The sequence below is a fragment of the Anguilla rostrata genome, chromosome 4 (assembly GCF_018555375.3).
Source record: "Anguilla rostrata isolate EN2019 chromosome 4, ASM1855537v3, whole genome shotgun sequence".
NCBI classification, from domain to species: domain Eukaryota; kingdom Metazoa; phylum Chordata; class Actinopteri; order Anguilliformes; family Anguillidae; genus Anguilla; species Anguilla rostrata.
In genome coordinates this window covers 690,664-717,500 of record NC_057936.1, presented here as the reverse complement: position 1 = coordinate 717,500, position 26,837 = coordinate 690,664, and the positions used below count along the sequence as shown (strand labels likewise).

Below are 26,837 nucleotides of genomic sequence, written 5' to 3'. Positions count from 1 at the left end.
ACACGCACGCACAGACACACACACACACACACACGCTCACACACTCACACACAGACACACACACAGACACAGACACACACAGACACACACACACACTCACACTCACACGCACGCACACAGACACACACACACAGACACACAGACACACTCACACACTCACACACTCACACACACACAGACACACACAGACACACACACAGACACACACACTGAAGGGCCAAAAAGAATGAAATAGCCAACAGGTTTATTTCAGCAGTCATATATCAAGACAGCAAATGAGCCCAAATGGCTCCCAGAGAAAATGGGTGTAATCTTTATAAATGAAGCCGCTGTGGCCCCCCCATAAATAAAAGCCCCCCCCCCTACCCTAGGGGGCGACATAGCTCAGGAGGTAAGACCAATTGTCTGGCAGTCGGAGGGTTGCCGGTTCAAACCCCGCCCTTGGCATGTCGAAGTGTCCTTGAGCAAGACACCTAACCCCTAACTGCTCTGGCGAATGAGAGGCATCAATTGTAAAGCGCTTTGGATAAAAGCGCTATATAAATGCAGTCCATTTACCCCACAACCAGCTCCCAGGCAGCAGCTAGCGCTAAACACGGACAAATGATGCCTGAGCAAAGCTAATTAAAACCAGGCCACAGACACTTAACACAGCTATCAAACTCCTCCCAGCTGCTTGAGTACATTAGCATAATATTCCCTTTTACAATTTATGCATCTTAAATGAAATGAAATGTTGACTGAGGTGTTTGGAGATGCAAGAGAAACTAATATGTCACAGTAGGCTACACAAACATTTGGATAGTTTTAGTTCCTCTGAAGGTATTACAGTTCACCAGTACCTGACTGAACGATGTGGTGTTAATGAATGTAGAGATCTGTCGAATGCAAACAGAAACGGGTCACTGAGCCCTGATAATGGAAGTCTTCCTCATCTTAACTGTATAAAAATGCCAACGTACATTTTGCCTGATCACAATGTGTTTCTTATTTCAGATAACACACAGAAAACTAGTGCTGGCATCTTAATCCACTCAACAGGCAGATCCGGGGGAGAGAGCTCAGCTGCTCTAGAGAGGGGGGGTGGTATGGGGGGGGGGGAGGGTTATGTTGTTCAGCGAGCACAGAATTCAGCTGCTATAGAAACAGAGAGGTGGAAAGCAGCGCTCAGACACACTGAAGGATTCTTTAATAACGATCAGCTTCTCTGAGAAAGCTGGCCCGCACGCACACTCAGCAATAATAACATTATTATTCACACCGCTGCTGCTCATAAGGGCCACGCACAAGCCCACTGGACAGGATATTCTGCACATCATTCCCATCATGCCCCTCACTACGGAGGGACACACATATGAAGAGTGTTTGACTCAGTTTCACACGTTTACATTCCTCTACACTTCTAATCACCAGCAGCTGCTCTGGATAAAGAGAAACACACACACACATGCATACACACAAACACACAGATACACACACACACACACAAGCACACACACACAGACACACGCAGGCACGCACCCAGACACATACACACACACACACGGACACAAACACACACACACATGCATGCATGCATGCACGTACACACACAGACACACAAGCACATGCACACGCATACAGACACACACATGCACCCAGACACATACACACACACGCACATAGATGCGCACACACTCACTCATAGTCTCGCTCACACACAGACACACACAATCACTCACCCATACATGCTGGGTACTCTGAACTTCTACTATATTAGTGTCTGTGACAAAATGTTCAAATGCGTAAACAACTCCCTGCTACAGTCATTAAAGGATCAAAGATAAGAGTGAATTCCTACATTACACAACTGTGTTTCTGATGTACTGCCCCAGCATATGAGCCAGAGAGCGGAACCAAAATAAACTCCCCGCACGCAGGGAGGGATTAGCGCTGATCTCTTACCATGTGACCCAGCGCCGCTCCAGAGCCCAGCGACAGGGAGGCAGCACTGCACACGGCCTCTCTGCAGCCTGAGGAGGAAGCAGAGAAACACACAGGTTACACACACCCGGCATAAACACACACGTTACACACACATTACACACCCGCCATAAACACACACGTTACACACCCGCCATAAACACACACGTTACACACACATTACACACCCACCATGAACACACACGTTACACACCCGCCATAAACACACACGTTACACACACATTACACACACCCACCATAAACACACACGTTACACACACCCGCCATAAACACACACGTTACACACCCACCATAAACACACACGTTACACACCTACCATAAACACACACGTTACACACCCGCCATAAACACACACGTCACACACACATTACACACACGTTACACACACCCGCCATAAACACACACGTTACACACATTACACACCCGCCATAAATACACACGTTACACTCCCGCCATAAACACACACATTACACACCTACCATAAACACACACGTTACACACCTGCCATAAACACACACGTTACACACCCGCCATAAACACACACATTACACACATTACACACCCGCCATAAACACACACATTACACACCTACCATAAACACACACATTACACACCTACCATAAACACACACGTTACACACCTGCCATAAACACACACGTTACACTCCCGCCATTAAAACCTGCTCACTAATAAAACCAGCAAGACCCAAAAACACACATATCAGTAAACTGCATCATGGCGGCTCCTGTCCTGAGGTTCTGCAGCCTGTAGAGCACAGAGGCCTAGCAGGCTTTACAGAGGCTGAGTGAAGGGAAACAGGCTGGATCTGCTCTCCATCTCACTCAGCTTTACAGGATCACGCAGCCGAGCACAGGTATACACAGGTATGCGCAGGTATGCCCAGGTATGTGCAGGTATACACAGGTATACACAGGTATACGCAGGTATACGCATGTATATGCAAGTATGGGCAGGTATACACAGGTATGTGTAAGTATGCACAGGTATACACAGGTATGTGTAAGTATGCACAGGTATACACAGGTATGCGCATTGCGCAGGTATCTCTCACACTCAGTGGACAACTGGACCTCAAGTCCCTACTGCGCAGGCTATGGCTCCAACTTGTACAACATGGCGGCGCTCAAGAATTACACTTCCCAGGCTTCAAAACCTTTTTCACCAAACCCAAGGAGAGTCAATGGGTGACGTCACAGTGACCTTGTCCGCATTTTTCTACAGTCTATGGTCCGTACATATGTAGGAAACACCACTGTCCATCTACATTCGCAATTTCAGACAGAACAATCTCGCAGTGCCGAGTCTCTTGGTATTCAAAATGTCTTTTCTCTGGTGAATCCCAGCAGCCATTTTAGATGAGGCGAGTTTCAGATGGAATGGAGAGGTAATGGTATCTCTACGCACACCAGCAGGCATGGCCTGCCCAAAAACACTCCCCCATCTGCTCCATGTAAACAGGCTAACACTTCAGCACAATGGTGTGGACACACCACGGACCTGATGGTCTGCAAAGACCAGCCAAATCCAACACATTCTTAACCATCGGGGATTAAGCAGAAAAACAAAACAAACCATAGTAAAGGCTTTTTCCAAAGCACATGAATTCACACCTTAGTCAAAGCGCTCATAATGAGCAAGCCTTCCCCGCAGTGACTCATTAAGCTGCTAGTAAAAGCTGTATTAGGTTCGGAGCCGATTAAACAGAAACACAAATTAATCAGGCTTTCCACACGGCTTTGCCCAGCTGGAGCTGTGCAGTATGACATATTAGAGTAGCACTGCCTCACACCAGCAGACAGGGGTCCCTACCCCCCATACCCACTGCCTCACACACCAGCCCCCACCACCCCCATACCCACTGCCTCACACACCAGCAAACAGGGGTCCCTACCCCCCATACCCACTGCCTCACACACCAGCCACACCCACCCCCATATCCACTGCCTCACACCAGCAAACCCACCCCCATACCCACTGCCTCACACACCAGCAAACAGGGGTCCCTACCCCCCATACCCACTGCCTCACACACCAGCCCCCACCACCCCCATATCCACTGCCTCACACCAGCAAACCCTACCCCCCATACCCACTGCCTCACACACCAGCAGACAGGGGTCCCTACCCCCCAATACCCACTGCCTCACACACCAGCAGACAGGGGTCCCTACCCCCCATACCCACTGCCAGGGCTTTGGAAATGCAGTTTCAAATGTCCACTACAGGAGCACATCCCTCAGTCTCAATCTGGGATGTGTCTGTACAGGGGACTCTGGAGATTCTGAGGAATCACACTCTCTCACTATTCTGAGGAAAGTCAAGATAAAACTATATGACTTCCAGACATAGAACTGAAATTCTCTGACCTCATTTTAAAGGTCAATGTAGAGTTTAACTGGTTGTGGTTGCAGATAAAAGGTGCCAGTTCGCTATGATTAACAGCGAGTGTTTCATAAAGTGGTAAGGATTTCAAACCAGACAGCTTTGGACTACAAGAACGCACCTGGCTGGAAACCGTCTTTTTGACCCTCAGATTACCAGATTACTTCAACCCTTTGAACTCCACTGCTTTCAGTTACCAGCAGTGACTGTGATATCAGCATTACAATGCTCAGTTAATGAAATTCTAATCACGCACCTGTGACTTCACACCTGAAAGGGTTAATGCATTTCCCTTTTTCTCCCAAGCGTAAACCACAGCACAGACTGCTGGAGCCAATCAGGAGAGCCCACACAAGTGTGCAGCTCCTCCTCCAAAGCGTGTGATGTAAGCAGCGAGTGATGTCACACGGTTCACAAAGACGAGTCGGAGGAAGCGGCTTCACTGGCAGCCCAGCGGGGGACCAGCGGGGGACCAGCGGGGGTGAGGCGCTGTAACAGTGCCCCACTGACACTGCCCCGCCCCCCGGGGGGGACGCAAGAGTCACCTGGACACGGGCCTGTGGGGCTGCCGATCACCATCAGCTTACACCGCCAGACCACCGAGAAATAGAGTCTGAATTTGAGAGCGGATGTCAAGTGGAGTGTGTTTAAGGTGCAGTCCGGCTCCTGCAGTGCATGGTGGGAATGCTCTAATCGGGTCAGCCGGGACTGGGCCGAGATACTCTGGGTGTAAAGGGCTGCAGCCGCTGTCTCCTCATCAGCAAAGAGCACATCTTCCTCCCCCTCCTCCTCACCTTCAGCCTTCTGAAAGCTACCGCATACTTTCAGACCACACACAGCAGGAGAAGGGTCACCCTGTTTCTCCACAGCGAGCGGGGGTTCATTTTCACTTGTGAGTGGATTATGGCAGAACGCAGGCGGCAGAAAGACGCATTCACTGAAGATCAGAAGAGCTGGACGGGCAGGGTCCCCAGGACCAGCAGGAACACGGGTTACCTGCTGCCCCTGCAATCAGACTGAAGGCCCATTCACCCTGCTGTTCACAAGGACACATCCATCTTTGTCAGACAGGCTCTTATTTCTGCAGCTGAAAATACAGTCCAATTCTGACCATGACTGTAACCCTTTAAATTCAGCTGGAGCGCGACACTGATGGATATGAGCTTACTGCCACACAGGCTGCAGTGCATCAGGGCTGAAAGCCCTGTGACTGAAGAAGCCATTCATAAAAACACCAGACACAGAACAGGAAGCTCCGGCCACTCAGCGCACAAGCTGGGAAGGCAGGCCGGCCTGAGAACACTGCAGAAATGGTAAAAACGGGGAAAGTAGCAGAACTGCCAAAGGACCGAAGCAGACTGGAGAGGTGTAACCGCAGACTGACGCTGGCACAGGGGGCAGAAGAGGGGTTTCATTCAGATCTGTGGGTCCCTGCTGCAGCGGACAGCCATAGCTGCGTGCTCACCCCCAGATCAGCGCCTGGATGGGGGAACTGTGAAAGCTCAGTGAGAACCGTGAAAGCCAATCATACTGCCTGTGCAGCACAGCGACGGTGGAGCAGTCAGACCCTGCAGCAGAGCGGGGCAGTTACATCCATTTCAGCTGCTAAACCCTGTGCGGGTGGTTTACACACCATTCCAAAGCAACCACACCTCCCCAACAAACTGCTGATGACTCAACACTGGGGACCTTTCCTTTACTGATACACATAGCCAGACATAACGGGGGGGACCCCAAAGGTCCTGTCACCCTGAAATAACACCAAATGAATACAACACGTTTCAGTTTTTACACACCGCTTCTTTCTGACTAATCCGCACATCCACACACTCCCACATTCAGATGACTCCTGCTGCCAGATAACAACCTGCTGATGGGCTGCTCACACTCTGACATCACATGCGAGCCCTGTGATATCACATGGTAGCTCTGTGACATCGCATGGCAGCTCTGTGACATCACATGCTAGCTCTGTGAAATCACATGGTAGCTCTGTGAAATCACATGCAAGCTCTGTGACATCACATGCTAGCTCTCTGACATCACATGCTAGCTCTGTGACATCACATGGTAGCTCTGTGACATCGCATGGCAGCTCTGTGACATCACATGCTAGCTCTGTGAAATCACATGGTAGCTCTGTGACATCACATGCCAGCCAGCAGCATCAGAACTCTTGAATTTTGTTTGCAAAAAACTCATTTGATTTGACTCTAATAAAACATGCCATACTAAAGACATCACCAAATTAGAAAGTAAACCAAAATCCATATAGTATAAAGCATCCTTTAAACGTCACCTCTTCACGCATATTTACATAAATCAACTAAATATCTACCATAGCAAGCACAAAGCCACGACAAGAACATGCTGATTGGCACTACAGCAATCAAAGAGGCTTCTTATAATATTTCCTGTTGCATATATTTAAAAAACTTACGCACTCAAATACACACTTAAGAACATTTGATAAATGTTTTAAAGAAATGCACACATCCGCCCAACCAGGCTAACACCGCAACAACTAGGGCCTTCAACATCAACATCACCAGCAGAAACCAGAACGTAAACACAGCTTACACACAGCCCAACTCAAGCCTCAGTTCTTACACACGACCTGCTCTACACACAGCCCAACTCAAGCCTCAGTTCTTCAGCTCAGCATCACAGCATTAAGCATTTCGCATAAACGTTTTACAGATATCTGCACTGCTATTCAAGTTAATGCAATTTATAATGCTTAAGAGACAGCCACAAAAAACCTGGGATATTGAAATAGGAGAAGGGCCATACTGTCACCTTATGGATAGATAACAGCGAAGGTCCACCAATCATGTAGAACATTGCGAACAACCGGTAGAACAACGCAGACAGTGATTGGATGCATTCTAGTGATTATCTGGCAATTCTCTGTGGGATCCCAGAAGCCAGAATGTTTTCACCAATCATAGTTGGCATTGTTCTGTTGGCTGTTAGCAATGTAGCCCATGATTGGTGGAGCTGTGTGGGTCTTATGCTGTTTTATTATCCCTGCAGAAGCACAGCACTGTGGAAGCAGATTCTGCTAAAGCTGTTGAAATGCCTTTTTAAGAAGTGCAGACGGAATCTATTTTTCCAAACCGCAGACATCACTGCACTTGGAGACCTACTTTCACTGGATGTGATTCAGCAAACGGCTCCAAAAATAAATTCAGAAAAGTTGCAGCATCATACGGCAGAACACGCTGCCCTATTTAAAACAGTAACTTCACTGCTGTGGACTTTTTTGTTCTTAAAAATGATCCCTAATGCCCCCACTTGCACCATGATTTAATATTAGATCTGCAGGAATGGAAGGAGCCCTCAGAGCCAGCTTCCTCAGATGAAGAGGGACAGCACAGTGGGCGTTGAGCCTGTGCTGCTCCAGCTGTCACTGAATCACACAGCTGCCACAGTAACTGGCCACAGTGTCACCCTGTGCCACAGAAAGCAGTACTTTCAGCATGAGAAACACGACTACTCTTACTGCGAATCACACTCATAACAGCCAAACCCCCCCCCCCCCCACACACACACACACCCCCCACAGAGAACCACATGCAGATGTCCGAAGGAGAGACAGCGTGTGTCATAATTCCCCCCAGACAGACCGCTGTGAAACCCAGCAGGCTGTACGCTTGCACGCACTCCCCCCCCCCCTCCAGGGCTGTGGTGCCGCCTACAGAAGTGCCCAGAGTGTTCAGTACAGGCAGCCCCCACCCACTAAGAGCAGCGCCCTCAGTCCAGTGAGCCCACACACACTTCCAGCAGTGTCAGAACCATGAAACAGCATGTGCAGCCTCAACCAGCCCTGTTTACTGTGCAGGCAGCAGTAGAAATGAGCTTCTGAAAAGGGCCTTACAGGTATGATCCATTATGATGATATTCTCCAGCTTTACTCCACTGGGCTGTGTGCGTGTACTGGGCTCCCACACGCTCAGCAGAGAGGAGCTGGTCCTCTGGCCCTGGTGCATAAGGGCCAGACCGGGCTGCAGTCCACAGCACACATTAATCACAGGAGTACTGCCCACTACACTCCGCTGCAGTCAAATCTGACATCCTCACCCCCTGGCCAAGCACACACACTGCTTCTCTAAGCAGAAAGGATCAATACGATCTCCGCTGATCCTTAACTGGAGCTTGGGCCAGAAGACCTGGCCAGTAAAGGATTCATCTGTCAGGACCAATAACATGTCAGAAAAAGTGCATGGAAATATCTGGCAGCAAGTCTGCATACTTTACACAGAAAAACAACCATGAAAAAGTACCCAAGCACATTCATACAGAGGACATTTTATTCTGCATGTGGCAAGACTGCTATGTAGGCTACTCAGGGTCTAAAGTCATAGTTTTTTTTAACCATTTGCGCAGCTGGACAAGAAATCAACTTGCACAGTCTCTGCAATATCATTTAGCTTATTTATTGTCTGATTCTGGTATAATCAGACACTGGAGAAAATGTTACTCATTACAATGAGCATTAGAAGATGATTGATCTTGGATTCAGGATCTTGGTAGGCCTGGCACTACTTAGGCCGGGAGCTACTTAGGTGTAAAACTAATTAGGACTGACACTACTTAGACCGGGTACTAATTAGGCCTAACACTACTTAAGCTGGGCCCTACTTAGTACAGGTACTCTTTAGTCCGGACACTACTTAGTTCTAACATTGCTTAGGCCTGGTACTACTTAGGCATGGCACTACTTAGTCTGGGCACTACTTAGGCCTGACAGTACTGAATAAGCCTGTAGGTGTCAGAAGGTTTGAGAGCTCCATCCGGCAGCCCTGTATTAAACAGCACAGGACCCGCCTCTTTAGTAGAGAGAAAAGCCTCACATACCTGCAAGCTGGCACACACTTCCCTCAGGCCCTGCTCATACAGAGCAATCATGAGCCTTCAGCAGGCCAGGCTGATCCTGCATAGCCCTGTCCCTGCTTCTGTTCACTCAAAACAATGACTAAAAATTTAAACTATTATGCACTCCTGATGCCTGAAAAATTAATTAGACCACAATGCATTTTACAACAATGCTGCAAGGCTGCAGCGAGCAAGTCATCACCCAGAAAAAAGACACAAAGATACAGAAATAATTCAGCTGCACAATGACATAATTTATTCAGCGAAAGCCATCATCTGAAGGCTGTTTTTTTGGGCTGTTCTGTGTGTACTCAGCGGAACAGAGACCATCTGGCACAGCACCGGGTCCAGCTCCGTTTCAGACGGGCAGCCGTTGCCATGGTGAGCGCGGATAATGACAGAGCTGCGTGAGAATGTGCCGGCATAGCTCCAGCTTTGTCCCGTTTTTCCAAAAACAAACAAGAGGCAGGATTACGGAATTCCCAGCGCTGACCTCTTATTCCCGAGGCGGGAAGAGTCACACGCTCACCAGGCAGGCCAATCGCATTCCTCCCCAAAAGCAAAGGGAGCTCCTCAGTAAAAGCCCACAGCCATGTGACAGGCTGCATGATTAGTGACTGAATGTCATCGGCTTGGACTTCACACCTCTGACACGATTTCTCAAAGCTCTGACTGAGCAAATTCCTAAACACATCTTCCTGTGGCATGGATCTCCTGGACTTCAGCCACTGTTGAAAATATCTGTAATAAATATCTATACAACCCCAAAATCAGGGGGATTATGAATTATGATCAGAAGATTAATGAATGTGCTGACAGCGCTCACCCTGACAGACTGATTAAGTATGTACAGTAATACACTTCTCCAGAGCCATTACCCTCACTGCCTAAAGTCTACAGCTCTTCCGTGCTCCAGAACCTCCAACAGATCAGGGGCACCCATAGCAAAGGCTAATAACCCTAATGCCCCCCAGTCCCCTAACAACCCGGGTTTCACCCTGAACCCCCCCCCCAATCCCCCAACAACCCGGGTTTCACCCTGAACCAACCAAGCCATACCAATTCTCTCACACAGTTGAATGTAGATTTGTACACCAGCCAAGCCTTAGCGCGAACTTCTACAGTGAGCAGATTCAGTGAGAGTCTGAATGCGGGTCCTTCATTACTCCTAAATAGCGGCTGCCCTCCGAATGACGGCACATTTCCCGCGTTTGCGTCTCACAGGCGCGTAGCAGCAGTGATCAGGGCGGCTCACTCTGCCTGCTAATCATGTTCTGCCTCATCGCTAGCGGCCCGTGTCGGGTGTGTTAATGCCTCCCCAGCAGGCCCGTCTCCTCTGCGGCTCTGTGTGGAGCGCTCCAGGTTCCCTCAGATTAGTCTCACATTTCACACTCAGCGCGGCGTCTACCCGCCAGTCCACCCCCCGCCCCCCACCCGCCCGCTAATGAAGCCGAACGACAGGAAGTGGATAAGATAGGGTCATCGGACGGGCACGCTCCATCACTCAGCAGGAAGTGAGCATTTCTTCACATGCGTCTCAAACGAGCCCTTCAGCCTCCATGGCAGCTACATTACCTATGGCCTTCACAGAACACTTCCCCTGTGAAAGTGCCAGTCAGGGCCTTCACAGAACACGTCCCCTGTGAAAGAGCCAGTCAGGGCCTTCACAGCACACTTCCCCTGTGAAAGAGCCAGTCAGGGCCTTCACAGCACACTTCCCCTGTGAAAGAGCCAGTCAGGGCCTTCACAGCACACTTCCCCTGTGAAAGAGCCAGTCAGGGCCTTCACAGCACACTTCCCCTGTGAAAGAGCCAGTCAGGGCCTTCACAGCACACTTCCCCTGTGAAAGAGCCAGTCAGGGCCTTCACAGCACACTTCCCCTGTGAAAGAGCCAGTCAGGGCCTTCACAGCACACTTCCCCTGTGAAAGAGCCAGTCAGGGCCTTCACAGCACACTTCCCCTGTGAAAGAACCAGTCATGCGTCTTCGCTTAAACACGCAAGTGAGGCGGGACAGAGCATTCAGAGCGGCCCCCCTCGCCAAATTTACCCCCTTCTGCTACCATACCAATCACACAAATAACTTGCACCATGTCAAATCTCTGCAGAATGACTGCCAGGACCCATTTATAAAACTGACCAGCTTAACCATGCAGCTGCAAAGCAAATTCTGAGAATCATCGAGGTAACACCTTATGATGATATTATAATTAGAACTGGACCAGACAGCCAGTTCCCCACTGTTACAGTGAGATAAGGGGCTGTTTAAAGCGCATCTCAGCCTTCCTCCTGCCACTGATCACACACCCTTAACCTGGCAGTGGAAAAATAAATCTGCCTCCTGCAAACATCAGGCTTGCTGGACCTCAGGCCAGTGGGTTTCACTACATTTCCCAGGAGTCCTCATAACAGTGCAGCAACCAGACCATCAGCGGTAGCATTACGGATCATGTGGGGATGTTGTCATTAAGATCGGCATCTCCCTCATTCAGCCCCATATTCAGCACTGCCAGTCATTCACCTGAGTACTGTGCCCATGAGGGACAGCACAGTCATGCCTGACTCACCAATAACACCACTTTTAATTGGCTACAGTAGCACGATACCTGGGTCTGTGCAGATATCACCTGCATACTCTTCCCTTTGCATTAGCATTACCATTAGCCTCCTGCCCAGCTGCTGGTAATGGGGAAGACCTGCAGTGGGATGTTTGGATATGAAATAGCAGCTGGATTGCTGAGCCCGTTTGAGTTTTCCCCCTCAGCATTCTCTCCCTCCCCTGGCCAATGGTCTGACACCGGGACAGCCTAGGGACCCACACAGGGACCAGCAGGGACCCACACAGGGACAGACACAGGGCCCCACATAGGGACAGACACAGGGCCCCACATAGGGACAGACACAGGGACAGACACAGGGACCCACACAGGGACAGACACAGGGACCCACACAGAGACCCACACAGAGACCCACATAAGCACTTGCAGGAACCTGCACAGGGACCAGCAGGGCGGAGCAGAGCACTGTGGCCAAACCGTTAGCTCAGCTAGCTTCATTCCACCATTAAACCCCCCACTGAGCTGCAGAGCTGGCGGTCAGCCTGTGGGCACTGTTCCCCCCCCGCGGGGCTAAAGTAAAAAGCCAGCGGGTTCAGCACGATTTCTCCAAGTACACATGGAACAGCGCAGCAGTAATCAGGACATACACACAATGTGGGGAAAGGAAAAAGCAACAGAACTGCTCTGTTACAGAGGATGTTTATCTGCCAGAGAACGGTGGTGAATTTCTCTGTGAAGCAGCAGCCATGATAGAAAAATAGCCTGTGGAGAGCAGGCAGACTCACTCAGGTTAAGCATCAGTAATCCTAACAACAAAAAAAAAGAGCTTCTTTCAAAAACTGGCTAATTTTAGAACCGGCACAGAACATTTGCCAATAATGTGCCAATTTTCTTATTATTTAGTCCACAATGACAGGGGAAAAATCATATGATGTAATCCACAACAAAGGACATTTTGCTTCTTTATATAGACAAAAATGAGATTGGCAGGAGGCTGACTAATGCCCCATTTTAACGATTTGGAAGGTTTCACTGCGAGAGCCAGTTACTCCATTTAAGGCAGAGCAGACTGTGAAGCTCTATCTGTATGGCTGACTGCTTTCACTGCTTCAATGCCAAAATTACTGAACCTTGTCTGAAGCATGTTTCTAAACAGCACAGGGAGATTCTGAAGCTGGTCTGAAGCATATTTTAAACAGTGCAGGAAGGTTCTGAAGCTGATCTGAAGCACGCTCCCAGCCTGTGAATCAGGGCTGCAGCGGGGAAGCTGGGAGAAGCAGGACAGCAGCCTGCTCAGGTGCGCTCTCACCTGGGCGGTGGATCAGGGCTAACCCTCTAAAGTACAGCGACAGTGTTCACTTCCTGCTGGGGGCTCGTCTGTGTCTCAGACAGAAGCCCCCCCCCCCCCAGTTCAGCAGCCTGTGAGCGGTTTACACCTCCGCACACCCAGGAAGTGAGCTTCACAGGTACACTAATACGGGACTGATATGTAAAAACCATGCCTTTTCCTACAGATGCGATAAATGAGCCTCTACAGGCCTACAAGCCAGAACTGGTCATTTGCACCTGAAAGCCATTCAGCTACTTTCTCTTTACCCCAGAACCTGGGCTCACAAAGGCTCCTCCCCAATCCTTCATCTTTTCATGCCACGGCTGAGTATCTGCAATGCTGAGTATTTATTTTGGGAATTGAGAAATTCTGCTTTGTAGGCCTGTAAAATACTTAGCTGAAAAATGCATGTTTTAAACCTATTAGCTGGACCTCTGTTATAGAGAGTTCTGACTGAGATCAGTCTGGCTTCCTCACGTGTACATTGAGCTACTCTACACCCCCCACGCCCCACCCCCCGCCCGCCACCCACTGCTCCCCTCCCCCACACCAGCCTCCCCTCCCCTCCCCCACCCAGCAGCAGACTCTCAGACAGCACAGTGAACAGAGGAAGGGATTTCCCTGAACATGCCCAGGCCCAGCCAGGGACACAGGAGCTTTCACAGGAACTGGGCATTTCCACACACACTCATTTCTGTGAGCCTGAGAACACCACACTGACTCTGACACTTTAAAAAAAATACATCAGAACAAAGGACCAAATAACATGAGACACGACCATAAGCTTACAACATCATCATGAATACCAAGCATACAATTAATCAACTTTTTATTCTCTCGTCAAAAACCAAATGACAATCGTGACAAAACTAGCCTCTCAAAATACTTGCATTACGCCATTTTCATATCTATCAAACACAGAATGCAATACATGTATATAAAAATAGAATATCTAGCACAGAATAGAATATACAGAACACATGGCTGTGGAGTCACAGTGTCATTCAGACTGGAGTCAGTGTCATTCAGACTGGAGTCACAGTGCCATTCAGACTGGAGTCACAGTGCCATTCAGACTGGAGTCACAGTCAATGTTCCCTCTAAGCTGCGCGCGTGCGCAATCGCGCACTGCCCGCACATTCTCAGCGCACAAGAAAATCTATCCAGCGCATAAACAACATCAACATAACGTATTACTTCATATCTAATATTAGACCTAATCTAATCTAATTAATTCGCCCAATAATATTGTTTTTTTGTTTCTCACTCAGTGAGTGACAGGTGTCCAGCCAATGATACGATACGGTTCACTTACGGTACGAAGCCAATCATGGCATTGACGGTGCTTGCGTCTGGGCCCTGCCTATATGCGCCGTGCAGGTTAGCTAGCAGGTTAATAGATGCTAATACAAACCCCGCATCATGGCGAAACGAACAGGCAGCGACACATCCACTCAGCAAGCCACAGTAAAAAAGAAATGCAGTTCTTTTAAGATGGAATGGCTGTCGGAGTATGTGCAAATTGAAGAAAAAGCGGTGAAATTTGGTGAGATTTTTTCTTTTTCAAGTGAGAAAGGTCTACTCTGCAAAACATGCAGCGATGCCAAAGTAGCAAGTGAGTTTTCAGAGGGAAAAATGTGGACTGAATGGAAGCTGGACTATCTCAAGCGTCACGTTCAGCATAAAAGTCATTTAAAAGCTGTCGAAACTGTACGAAGACTCAAGATGGGACAGGGGATTGGTACATTATTGCGGGAGAGCGCAAAAGAGCGAGAGAAAAGGAACGAGCTGTCACACAAAACAAAATCGGACCCTGAACAAGTTAAAGTTCTCATTGACAATATTTTACTTGCCATCAAAATGAATGCATCAATTCTGTCAGTTCAACATAATGAAGCAAAAACTTAAACAGAGGTCAATCAGCACATTCTCAGATATGGTTGCTGCAACACTTAGATGTGAGGAGCTAAAGGAGATCTCACAGCTTGTGGATATTTGTGCTACATTTCAAGCTTCCAGTGCCGACTGTGAAAGAGGATTTAGTTTAATGAATCATATCAAAACAAAATCCAGAAATCGTCTTGAAGTGACACATTTGGACCAGCTGATGCGCATAAAGTCAAAGCAAGAAGCAGACGAAGCCATCAACCTGGACAAAGTGTACAACCATTGGAGAAGTGAGAAGGACAGACGTGAAAAATAAGGTAAAATTTAAGTCAGATTTGTGCATATTCTAGTGACGGTTATTAAGATTTTGTCTTTATGGATATTAATCATTAAATGTTGTTACTATTAGATCATTTATGGGTAGTAGAAATGCCAAGAAAAACTGTGTAATTAGATATTTTACAGACAAAGTGTTACAGGAATTTGCACTGTATCACAAGCTACAGCACAAGTCATTGTGCAAAATGTGAATGTTTTAATGTAAGCAAAATGTTATGTCTGAAAGGTGTATATGTCTCATATCTTCCAGAACAGGACCCTCAGCCAGGCAAAGCAGGACTCTTCCCATGGCCAAAGCAGGACTCTCACATACTGTATAACATCTACACATCCCATTTTTCAGATTTTTGTCTTTTTTTAAGTGGACCAAATTACTTATTTAAAAATAAAGCGTGCATATCTAATGTTGCTCACAGTAGTCCTCAGTTTGCTCAGGGAGCTTGTGTGTATGCCCAGATACATGAAAAATTAGAGGGAACATTGGTCACAGTGTTATTCAGACTGGAGTCACAGTGTTATTCAGACTGGAGTCAGTGTCATTCAGACTGGAGTCACAGTGTTATTCAAACTGGAGTCAGTGTCATTCAGACTGGCCCATGCGTTCGGTTATGCAGTATAAGCTGTTGCATCTCTTCTTTCTACTGGTACTGAAATTATTTCAGTCATCATCCTAAAGAGATAAGGGATTTTGCTGACACACTTAAAAATCTAGCAAGAGCACTTCCAAAAGTCTTAGAAAACGTGGACATCACAGCCTTAAATGCTACCAATCAAATCACATAATGCACGTAGCACATAATGCACTATCTCTATGTTTGATATTTGATGTGTGATGTTTAATTTGTTAACTTTTTGACTTATGGTGCTGTACTCACTGGAAACCTGAATTTCCCTAAGGGAACTTCCCTACGGGATCAATAAAGTTTCTATCTATCTATCTATCTATCTAGCATAACACAGCTACATTAAACAAGCAGTATTTCCACTTGGCTAGTCATCATCGATGATCAAACCAGCCTCCAAGTACGAGGAGTACCAAGGCAGCACGTCCTCTGGGTCCAGCCCTACGGTGTGACCATCATTATCCTGGCACTGGACAGTGTGTCTGGTTCAGAAATAAAACATCTCCAGCCAGCACAAGAGGAATGAACCATCACACAAAGGCAAACGGTCCGATATGCTCACTCACAGCCCAGTATGACCACATTAAGCACCTATTATGATGTCCATTATTTCAGTGCTCCTCAGTGCTCTCATCATCCATTTAAACTTGAGTAGCCATAGCCAATGAAACAGCTCTCTAAAATACCAGCATGTCAGCTGGAAAAAATGTGATGGAAGAATGAAGACTCGGCCCGTTTCTTATCATTTCAAACATACCGACTCATGATGAAAACAAAACTCTAATATAATACTTACAGTCAGCCAGTAACACTGAAGGAGCTCAGTCAGTCACTCAGCCAGTAACACTGAAGGAGCTCAGTCAGTCACTCAGCCAGTAACACTGAAGGAGCTCAGTCAGTCAGTCAGCCAGTAACACTGAAGGAGCTCAGTCAGTCAGTCAGCCAGTAACACTGAAGGAGCTCAGTCAGTCACTCAGCCAGTAACACTGAAGGAGCTCAGTCAGCCAATAACACTGAAGGAGCTCAGTCAGTCAGTAACACTGAAGGAGCTCAGTCAGTCAGTAACACTGAAGGAGCTCAGTCAGTCAGTCAGCCAATAACACTGAAGGAGCTCAGTCAGCCTATAACACTGAAGGAGCTCAGTCAGTCAGTAACACTGAAGGAGCTCAGTCAGTCAGTCAACCAGCAACACTGAAGGAGCTCAGTCAGTCAGTCAGCCAATAACACTGAAGGAGCTCAGTCAGTCAGTCACAAGCTGGAGAGAGCCAGCCATACACTAGCAAGAAGACATGGCTGCACTGCCAACATTATTAAGCTATTCATCATCCACAATGTTTAAATTGTGCAGAAAAGAAAAGCAATGATGACGGAGCCAAGGCAGGCTCAAACTTGAACATGTTAACCTTTCAACTGCTATACAGCTACTGGATATAAACATGGTACAGGCTTCCACCAATCTGGTCTCCAAGCAACCACATAACAGGGTGCATCAGCTGCGATAACCATTGATGGAGTGCCTGATGTTGCTTGATTGGGAACACCGAGCACACCTACATGCTATTGGCTGCCTACAGCCTTTCAACAGGCGCTAACGTTTAGCTTAGCTCACCACACAGGACACAAGTCTCCTCTATATTAGACTGAAAGCAAAGACCATCACAACCACCCTCCCTCTCCATGTATCTAGTCCTGTCCCAGAGAGTGAATGTAGGGTCTGTCCAGGGAGAAAGGGCATGTACACAAGCACACGATGTCCATGAAAAGTTCCTCTATTTATCTCCTATTTTTTCTGTCTGACTCTAGTGCATCAACAACACCTCCCCAAAACCACATTTAAATGCAGAAGCGGTAAACAGCAGCGATAGCAGCTGAAGCGTGACTTCCGGTAGTAACATTCGGTGTTGAGAAAGAACACTGTGCCCTTGCTGCTCTGTTTACGCCATTTGTGACTTCAGGGCTCCTCAGAGGGATTTTAATCATATCCACACCTTTCTTCTATATTAAGAGGTGCTAACCTAGTCTGTCTCTGCCAGTTCCTGCATAATGGCAGATACATTTCAGTTTGCTGTAATAATATCACCCTTCTCCTTACAAGCAGCCAGAGCGAGTGGTGCAGTCTGCTGGCATACGTAGAGTGCCCACATCACACACGGTTTAGAGGCCAGATCGTGGTCCAGTCCCCACATCACACACGGTTTAGAGGCCAGATCATGGTCCAGTCTCAGCACGTTCGCTTCAAACGGACAGGCCAGTCTGCCACTCCATAACAATATAGACGATGACACTATTTGTCCGTAGCTTACCGTGGTATTCAGTACTGGTCCATGGTCAGTATGGTGTGATAGAGGACACTGCCCATTCTATCAATGCCCCTAATACATCAGTTTATTACACACCTGACCTGCAGCCTAGCCAGTCTCCTATAAAACACCATACTGACCATGGACCTGTTGGGCTGCAGTTTGTATTTATATATGGACTTCAGTCTGATTCATTCAGGATTCAGCCAACATTCACTTGGTTACATACAAAACCTTTCAGTAAGAAGCAGCACAAACCAACAGCCCTGATGAGCACAGTACTGCTGAGTCCTACGTCAAGTCACAGGCACAAGAAACATCATACAAAGTAGTTTATAGTGAATTGCACAGGTAGGATAGATACGCTGGTATGGAAGGTTGTATCTTCTTAGCACAGATGATCTTACTGTACTACACTGCTGCACTGTCCTAAGTAATAACGTCCCCAGGAGCCTGGCTACTAGACTCCTACAGGCCCAAAATGGACAGTGGAAAATCTAAAGGCATGACGACACTTTGGTACACCCAAACTAAAAGAAAGCACTTATTCAGTATGACTGCCTTGGTACTTCACCAAAATTTGAGTAATAAATTTAAGCAAACTCTTTCCCAACTCTTACACAATGGGCCTCAATTCAAGGACACAAATGCACTAAGCAAACATGAGAGAAAGCACTAGAGAAGATCAAAACGAATTCAAGCAGCACAAACACAAAGAATACTGGGACTGTGTTCAAGAAGAGGGGAAGGTGTGCGCTGGCCAATCAGAAAGCTGCACCCCTTTAAATAAGTGGATAATTTAGGGTGCTTTCTGACCTGCCCAAACATGCTCATGCAATAACCCAACACACCAGTAGCCCAACACACAATAACCCAACACATCAGTGACAACCAACAACGGCCAGCTTACGCCCATCCATCACGCCTTAAATAATTAAAAAATAAACGACTCTTTCCTTGCACCACACCAGGGCACTAATATTTGCAATAACCAGCCATACTTCTGTGTAGTTTTTGCACCAGCATAATCAGACTGAATATGCTGTGTTTATTGCAGCAGCTACTGAACTACCGATAATGCCCAATAATCTGTAATTATGGTCTGCAAGAAACTGTAAAGGTGTAGAATGCTAAATAACTGCGAAGTGCCACTGCTATGCAGCCAACTAGCTGTACAGCAGCGTGTGGCTAACCTTTTCCAATACATTCAATATCACTGACATTTCAATTACACTCATTTCAGACAATGGCAACATAACTAGAAAGTAAACTCAATCGTAGGGGAAAACTTCACCTACAGATAAATCCCAGACTGAAAACTAGATTAATCGAAATCATTATCGCTGCTAAATAAATGGGCTAATTATAATACAGCACATTTTTTTAACAATACAATGCAACAACAGTGAGCCAGTTAGAGGACACAGGCACTGAAAAGAACAGAGGAAGCAGAAACAGGAGAGATGAGTGAGTAAACCTAACTAGCCTACAATACTGCAGACACTCTCAGAAACTCATAAACTAAGTTTGATTCCTCTGCATCTGAATATTACCAAGTCTCCCAAAACCAACATATACAACAGAAACTAGTAAATATCCTGAGAGAATATATATTTATTTTAAAGGGTGGGGGGTGGTAAGGCAAATTAAACAGGCGAATACACTGTGCCATTGATTTTAATGTCAAAGGCAGGAAATGTCAGAGGCTTTTCACTGCTCCCAGCACTGTTGCCACAACAGCAGAGAAGGTGAGAGGGTTCATGCGGGCTGGTAGCATAGCTGCCAGTTTAAAGACAGAAAGCGACAGCTTAAATCAGGCCTCCCCTCCCCCTTCCTACTACAAGCGCTGGAATTACATAACCACTCCCACTGCAATTTGACAGTGTGAGGAACACCAAAATCAATTATTTAGGACCAGGATTCAGTTACTCTGCTGAGGAAATGGTAATCAAGCCCCACTTCCGACAAACAAATTAAAGCTTCCAAAATAAAAGTCATGAAATTGCCAAGGCGTGTGTTATCGTTGACCATTTTGATATGCACATTTAGCAAAGTAGTGACAGGCCAGTCAAAATAAATCCTTGTGTATATTTGGGTTTGTGTGCACTGCATAACAACTTCCTGTTTACCAAAGTCAACATCAGAAGCCATTTCATCTAGTGGCCACTGGCCAGTCTCTACCCACCACCACACACACATAACCTGACCTCTTGAAATGCACATTATTTCAGTAATTATCATTATAATTTATGCAGCTGTTGTTATAAATAATCATTCTGTGGGCAACATGGCTCTTTAATACCAAACCCTAAAAAGCACAAAATTTTCTTTCTGTTTTTCTTATAGTAGCTAGTTCACCTGGAGCAGACAGTTTTCCTGACTACGACTTTGTTTGGATGGCTAGTGTTAAATCCAAAGAAAACAACAGAAGTGCTGATTACACTGATAAATAAAGCTTTAAAAAAAACAGCTATTTACATATCATACATAATTAAAGTACATTGTGTATTATGTAGCTACCTTAGATTCATTTCCCCACACAGCCCGCCGTGTCAGTGTGAGTGGCAGGCAGTTCCCCTCCCCCACACGCAGCAGTTTACCTTCAAAATTCACACAAAACGGCACATACAACCCCCATAATACACACACTGAGTTTGCAATTTACCTCTCAACATTTATACTCTTAAAGTAGCGACTTTGCTACGTATTTGTTTTAAAATGCAGCTGGATAGCCTGCTAGCCTACTCGCTAGCTACTGCTGACTGACGGCTGCTTGCTTCAACATGCTTTCCTGATTCCTTGTGCCCTACCTAGCGACCTAGCTGTTATGTTATGGTAATATAGCACTCTGTAGCTACCCATAAACACAACTACCCCTCCCTGCACAGTTAGCAAATAAGTTGTGGTATTATTGTGCTGTTGCGAGAACATAAGTAAGTAACAGTTGAAATAGACTGAACTGCAGCTGGGTAGCTAGCTAGTGTTAGCTAGCTGCTGCATTCACAAAACACACACTGCCCATCCCCCACCTCCGAAACACAGATTCGCCAAACACACGTATTATTGGCAATATCTTTACTGTATCACGCCACAAACACTCACATACGGCAATAAGGATTTTATGACAGATATTGTACATTTAAAATATCCCTAAAATGGTTCCTAAAAGGAAAGCGAACGGCTCTCACCGTTAATATCCAGATCACACAGGGCTGGTTTCTCTGCTGTGCAGTGTGGAGTTTCCTCTGATATATTTAAAAATGCGCTGCCAATAACGCGTTATAAACCTAGTTGACGATGGTGGTCTGGTAGTTAAATTCCCATGTAATCGTCGTGTTATGTGTATGTAGTCATTGCCCCTTTATAAAAGCTAAAAAATAAAGGTTTTAGGAGGGATTGAGGAACATTGTAAGGCTGTTTGCTCGTAGAGAAAGAGCCGAACGGTTGAGGAGCAGCCAACGGCTTCAGACACTCAAACACTGAGCTGACCTGCCAGGCGAAAATGGGGCCGGCCCGGCTGATTCTGCAGTTGTGTACACAATGTGCACGGGACACATCGTACATTAACCAGTCTGTTGCCTCCATTACTGAGTAAATTGTTTTGCCGAAAAAAACCCTCATGCTTTACAGTCAATTTGCAATAAAATAGAAAAATATAATCTAAACTTTCAATTAAATGAAAGAGGCAGTTGTCACAAATTCTCCCGTGACTGAGCGATTTTTCCCTCCACGTTGGGTTTTTGTTTGTTTTAATGGCTTCTTTCAAATTAAGCACCTTTTGCGACCATTAATCTGAAAGAGCAATAAAGTTCATTTTTTGATGTTCTATGATTACAGGACAATCAAAAGATTTTTATCTGTGATATCAATCACTAATAATACAAGCAACTGATTGTAAATCAGCTGTTGCTTAAAATTTGATCACCACTGGGGAATTCGTTGTTAAATGAAAGGAAATAAAAATAAATAAATAAATAAATATGTGAATTTTACAGAATAATGTCAATTCAAGAAGTCTATACTTAAATTTAAATCCATAATAAAATACTAAACTAAATCGACAGATGATTTCAGATTTTTAGATTGCACCTGAAATTTTATCATCTTAAGGTTTATGGCAAAGTTATGATGTGTGGGAACGTGGTATGTGATTAAAGTCAGTTTCTCATGCTCCAGTATGAGACAAATATCCCTCAGTCCACACTGAGAGACCTCTTTACAGAAACTGTATTAACATTCTGTGATGTCTAATTTAAAAATTACACTTTGTTATTTAATTCTAGTGACATTATGATCCAATAAATATGCTAATGAGCATGTAAACCAGACAAATTTACCAAACAATGATTCATACATACATCAAAATGAGAAGAATGGTTCAATCAGACTGTATAGTACTGACATATATGAGGCTAAGGCTGGGGCAGTACTGACCTATATGAGGCTAAGGCTGGGGCAGTACTGACCTACATGAGGCTAAGGCTGGGGCAGTACTGACTTACATGAGGCTAAGGCTGGGGCAGTACTGACCTATATGAGGCTAAGGCTGGGGCAGTATTGACCTACATGAGGCTAAGGCTGGGGCAGTACTGACTTACATGAGGCTAAGGCTGGGGCAGTACTGACCTATATGAGGCTGGGGCTGGGACAGTACTGACTTACATGAGGCTAAGGATGGGGCAGTACTGACCTTTATGAGGCTAAGGCTGGGGCAGTACTGACCTATATGAGGCTAAGGCTGGGGCAGTACTGACCTGTATGAGGCTAAAGCTGGGTCAGTACTGACCTACATGAGGCTAAAGCTGGGGCAGTACTGACCTTTATGAGGCTAAGGCTGGGGCAGTACTGACCTATATGAGCCTAAGGCTGGGGCAGTACTGACTTATATGAGCCTAAGGCTTGGGCAGTACTGACCTATATGGGGCTGGGGCAGTACTGACCTATATGAGGCTAAGGCTGGGGCAGTACTGACTTATATGAGCCTAAGGCTGGGGCAGTACTGATCTACATGAGGCTAAAGCTGGGGCAGTACTGACCTTTATGAGGCTAAGGCTGGGGCAGTACTGACCTATATGAGCCTAAGGCTGGGGCAGTACTGACTTATATGAGGCTGTGCTAAGGCTGGGGCAGTACTGACTTATGAGGCTAAGGCTGAGGCAGTACTGACCTATGTGAGGCTGTGCTAAGGCTGGGGCAGTATTGGCCTATATGAGGCTGTGCTAAGGCTGGGGCAGTACTGACCTATATGAGGCTGTGCTAAGGGTGGGGCAGTATTGACTTATATGAGGCTGTGCTAAGGCTGGGGCAGTACTGACCTATATGAGGCTAAGGCTGGGGCAGTACTGACCTATATGAGGCTGTGCTAAGGCTGGGGCAGTACTGACCTATGTGAGGCTGTGCTAAGGCTGGGGCAGTACTGACCTATATGTGGCTAAGGATGGGGCAGTACTGACTTATATGAGGCTAAGGATGGGGCAGTACTGACTTATATGAGGGTAAGGCTGGGGCAGTACTAACCTATATGAGGCTGTACTAAGGCTGGGGCAGTACTGACCTATATGAGGCTGTGCTAAGGCTGGGGCAGTACTGACTTATATGGGGCTGTGCTAAGGCTGGGGGGTGGGTGTCGGATGTAGAGTTGATGTAGTGTGATGGACATTTATCTGCAGTCTGAGATGTATCCTCTCATGAATAGAAGCTGAAGTCACTCACTCATCCCTCGGTTCAGCATAATTAGGCATCTGTGTGATTCTCTACTGGCCTGTGACTCCCCTGGGGCCTATAGGTCAGTACTGCTCCAACCTCAGCCTCATAGAGGTCAGTGCTGCTCTGCCTTAGCCTCATATAGGTCCCAACTTTAGCCTCATAGAAGTCAGTACTGTTTCTGCCTTAGCCTCATATAGGTTAGTACTGCCCAGACCTTAGCCTCATAGAGGTCAGTACTGCCCAAACCATAGTCTCATGGAGGTCAATATTGCACCAACCTCAGCCTCATAGAGGTCAGTACTGCTTCTTCCTCAGCCTCATAGAGCTCAGTACTGCTTCTTCCTTAGCCTCATAGAGGTCAGTACTGCCAAAACCTTAGCCTCATGGAGGTCAATACTGCTTCTGCCTTAGCTTCATATAGGTCAGTTCTGCTTCTTCCTCAGCTTCATATAGGTCAGTACTGCTTCTTCCTCAGCCTCATAGAGGTCAGTACTGCTTCTTCCTCAGCCTCATAGAGCCCAGTACTGCCCAAACCTTAGCCTCATGGAGGTCAATACTGCTTCTGCCTTAGCTTCATATAGGTCAGTACTGCTTCTTCCTCAACCTCATAGAGGTCAGTACTGCCCAAACCTCAGCCTCATAGAGCTCAGTACTGCTTCTTCCTCAGCCTCATAGAGGTCAGTACTGCTTCTTCCTCAGCCGCATAGAGGTCAGTACTGCCACAGGTTTATCCCAGCCACCACAGGAGAACTGTTTCCTTTGGTCGAACGGATCTCCTCAGAACTTACACCGTTAATGAAATGCAGAGTTTCTATTTAAATATTCTGTGCAACATCGTGTGTATTCTAATATATCCCTGAGTAGGTGAGCGTTTCTTGTTGCACTAGGATCAGAATTGGATTGTTCTCTTTACTGTGTCCAGGACAAATGCATCTTTGTGCAGTAAATCAGGCCAATGGCGCAATAACACAAACAGCATGGTTTGGGAGGTGTGAGTGAGATCATTAAGATCAAGGCCCCAGGAGCAGGAGCAGTTATTCAGAAGCCTCCCAAAAGCCTCCTGAGATGCTGAGCTTTCATCACTACCTGCAGACTGCAGAGTCTGGCTGGATTTATTCCTCATTGATCCAGCCCTCATTTCACTTAAATTTACAAAAGGGGATTTTTTCACGGATACATTAAAATGCCTTTCTGTGCAAAAAGGCAAAACATATTGAGGATAAAACTAAAAGAGTTTGCACTTTGATTTCAAATCAGCAGTAACATGCAGGGAAAAAACAAGCATACAGGGTAACTACATATTCTTTTGAGTATGTTATTCATATCCTATGAGAGGTGGAAGTAACAAAAATACCTTCATAAAAGATTTGTTGAGTCAATAAAAGTGTAAGAGGATTGATAAATTCACAGTTAAATGATTTACAGATGAGATGATAAAACTGCAAATGACCTCATAAAAATTGAAATGACTTGATGAAAACAGGAGTAATATGATAAACAAAAAGAGCTCCTTTTATCCCCCACCACCATTGCTCTGTCAGCTCATCGCATAACATTCGCCCTCTTTTACCATCCATCGTTTAGTGAGTGCATCGGTCTTCTGTCAATCAGAAGGCCACACCCACAGAATTCAGTCAAGGTTTTCTGACGAGAGAAAGACTCATGACAACTGCTGGTAATCAGCTGTAGCTCGTTATTTACATTTACAGAATGCAGAACATAATTAAATGATTGAAGCTGCTTGAGGCTCAATATGTTTAGTGTATAATTGGTGGTAAATTTGATGATTAGTGTACGGTAAACATACTGATGTCTTCTCTCTCCACCTGCACACTTAATGAAAAATGTAAAAATGTAAATGTTCAGGTAGCAACGTTAATACACCAGATCAACTGAAAGCGTGATACAATTTCAAAAATTGTGTACTCAAATGGTATTGAATCCTTATAAATGGTAACAGATTTTGAATTACATTATCAGTTCTGACTGAACCTGTAGTTTTAAAAACAGGAAGTTCTGGCAGGCTGGGGAGCACAACCTAAAGAGCTCCCAGTCCTGTCTGTGTGTTCAGCTCTCAGTGCTGTCTGTGTGTTCAGCTCTCAGTGCTGTCTGTGTGTTCAGCTCTCAGTCCTGTCTATGTGTTCAGCTCTCAGTGCTGTCTGTGTGTTCAGCTCCCAGTCCTGTCTGTGTGTTCAGCTCCCAGTCCTCTCTGTGTGTTCAGCTCTCAGTACTGTCTGTGTGTTCAGCTCTCAGTGCTGTCTGTGTGTTCAGCTCCCAGTCCTCTCTGTGTGTTCAGCTCTCAGTACTGTCTGTGTGTTCAGCTCTCAGTCCTGTCTATGTGTTCAGCTCTCAGTGCTGTCTGTGTGTTCAGCTCTCAGTGCTGTCTGTGTGTTCAGCTCTCAGTGATGTCTGTGTGTTCAGCCCTCAGTCCTGTCTGTGTGTTCAGCTCCCAGTCCTGTCTGTGTGTTCAGCTCTCAGTGCTGTCTGTGTGTTCAGCTCTCAGTGCTGTCTGTGTGTTCAGCTCTCAGTCCTGTCTGTGTGTTCAGCTCTCAGTGCTGTCTGTGTGTTCAGCTCTCAGTGCTGTCTGTGTGTTCAGCTCCCAGTCCTGTCTGTGTGTTCAGCTCTCAGTGCTGTCTGTGTGTTCAGCTCTCAGTGATGTCGTGTGTTCAGCTCTCAGGCTGTCTGTTGTTCAGCTCTCAGTGATGTCTGTGTGTTCAGCTCAGTCCTGTCTGTGTTTCACTCTCATACTGTCTGTGTGTTCAGCTCTCAGTGCTGTCTGTGTGTTCAGCTCTCAGTGCTGTCTGTGTGTTCAGCTCTCAGTCCTGTCTGTGT

At 46.4% G+C, this 26,837-nt stretch overlaps 2 long non-coding RNA genes across 2 annotated transcripts; one reads left to right on the top strand and one right to left on the bottom strand.

The window, feature by feature from the left end:
* Positions 1-561: 561 nt before the first annotated feature.
* On the bottom strand, positions 562-21,804 carry LOC135252173 (uncharacterized). The gene is made up of 3 exons (XR_010329344.1): positions 21,488-21,804; positions 1,945-2,012; positions 562-878 (listed from the first exon to the last, which is right to left on the bottom strand). It is a non-coding gene; the product is annotated as an uncharacterized LOC135252173 (long non-coding RNA).
* LOC135252171 (uncharacterized) lies at positions 15,043-15,785 on the top strand. Its single transcript, XR_010329343.1, has 2 exons — positions 15,043-15,354; positions 15,627-15,785. It is a non-coding gene; the product is annotated as an uncharacterized LOC135252171 (long non-coding RNA).
* Positions 21,805-26,837: the final 5,033 nt, after the last annotated feature.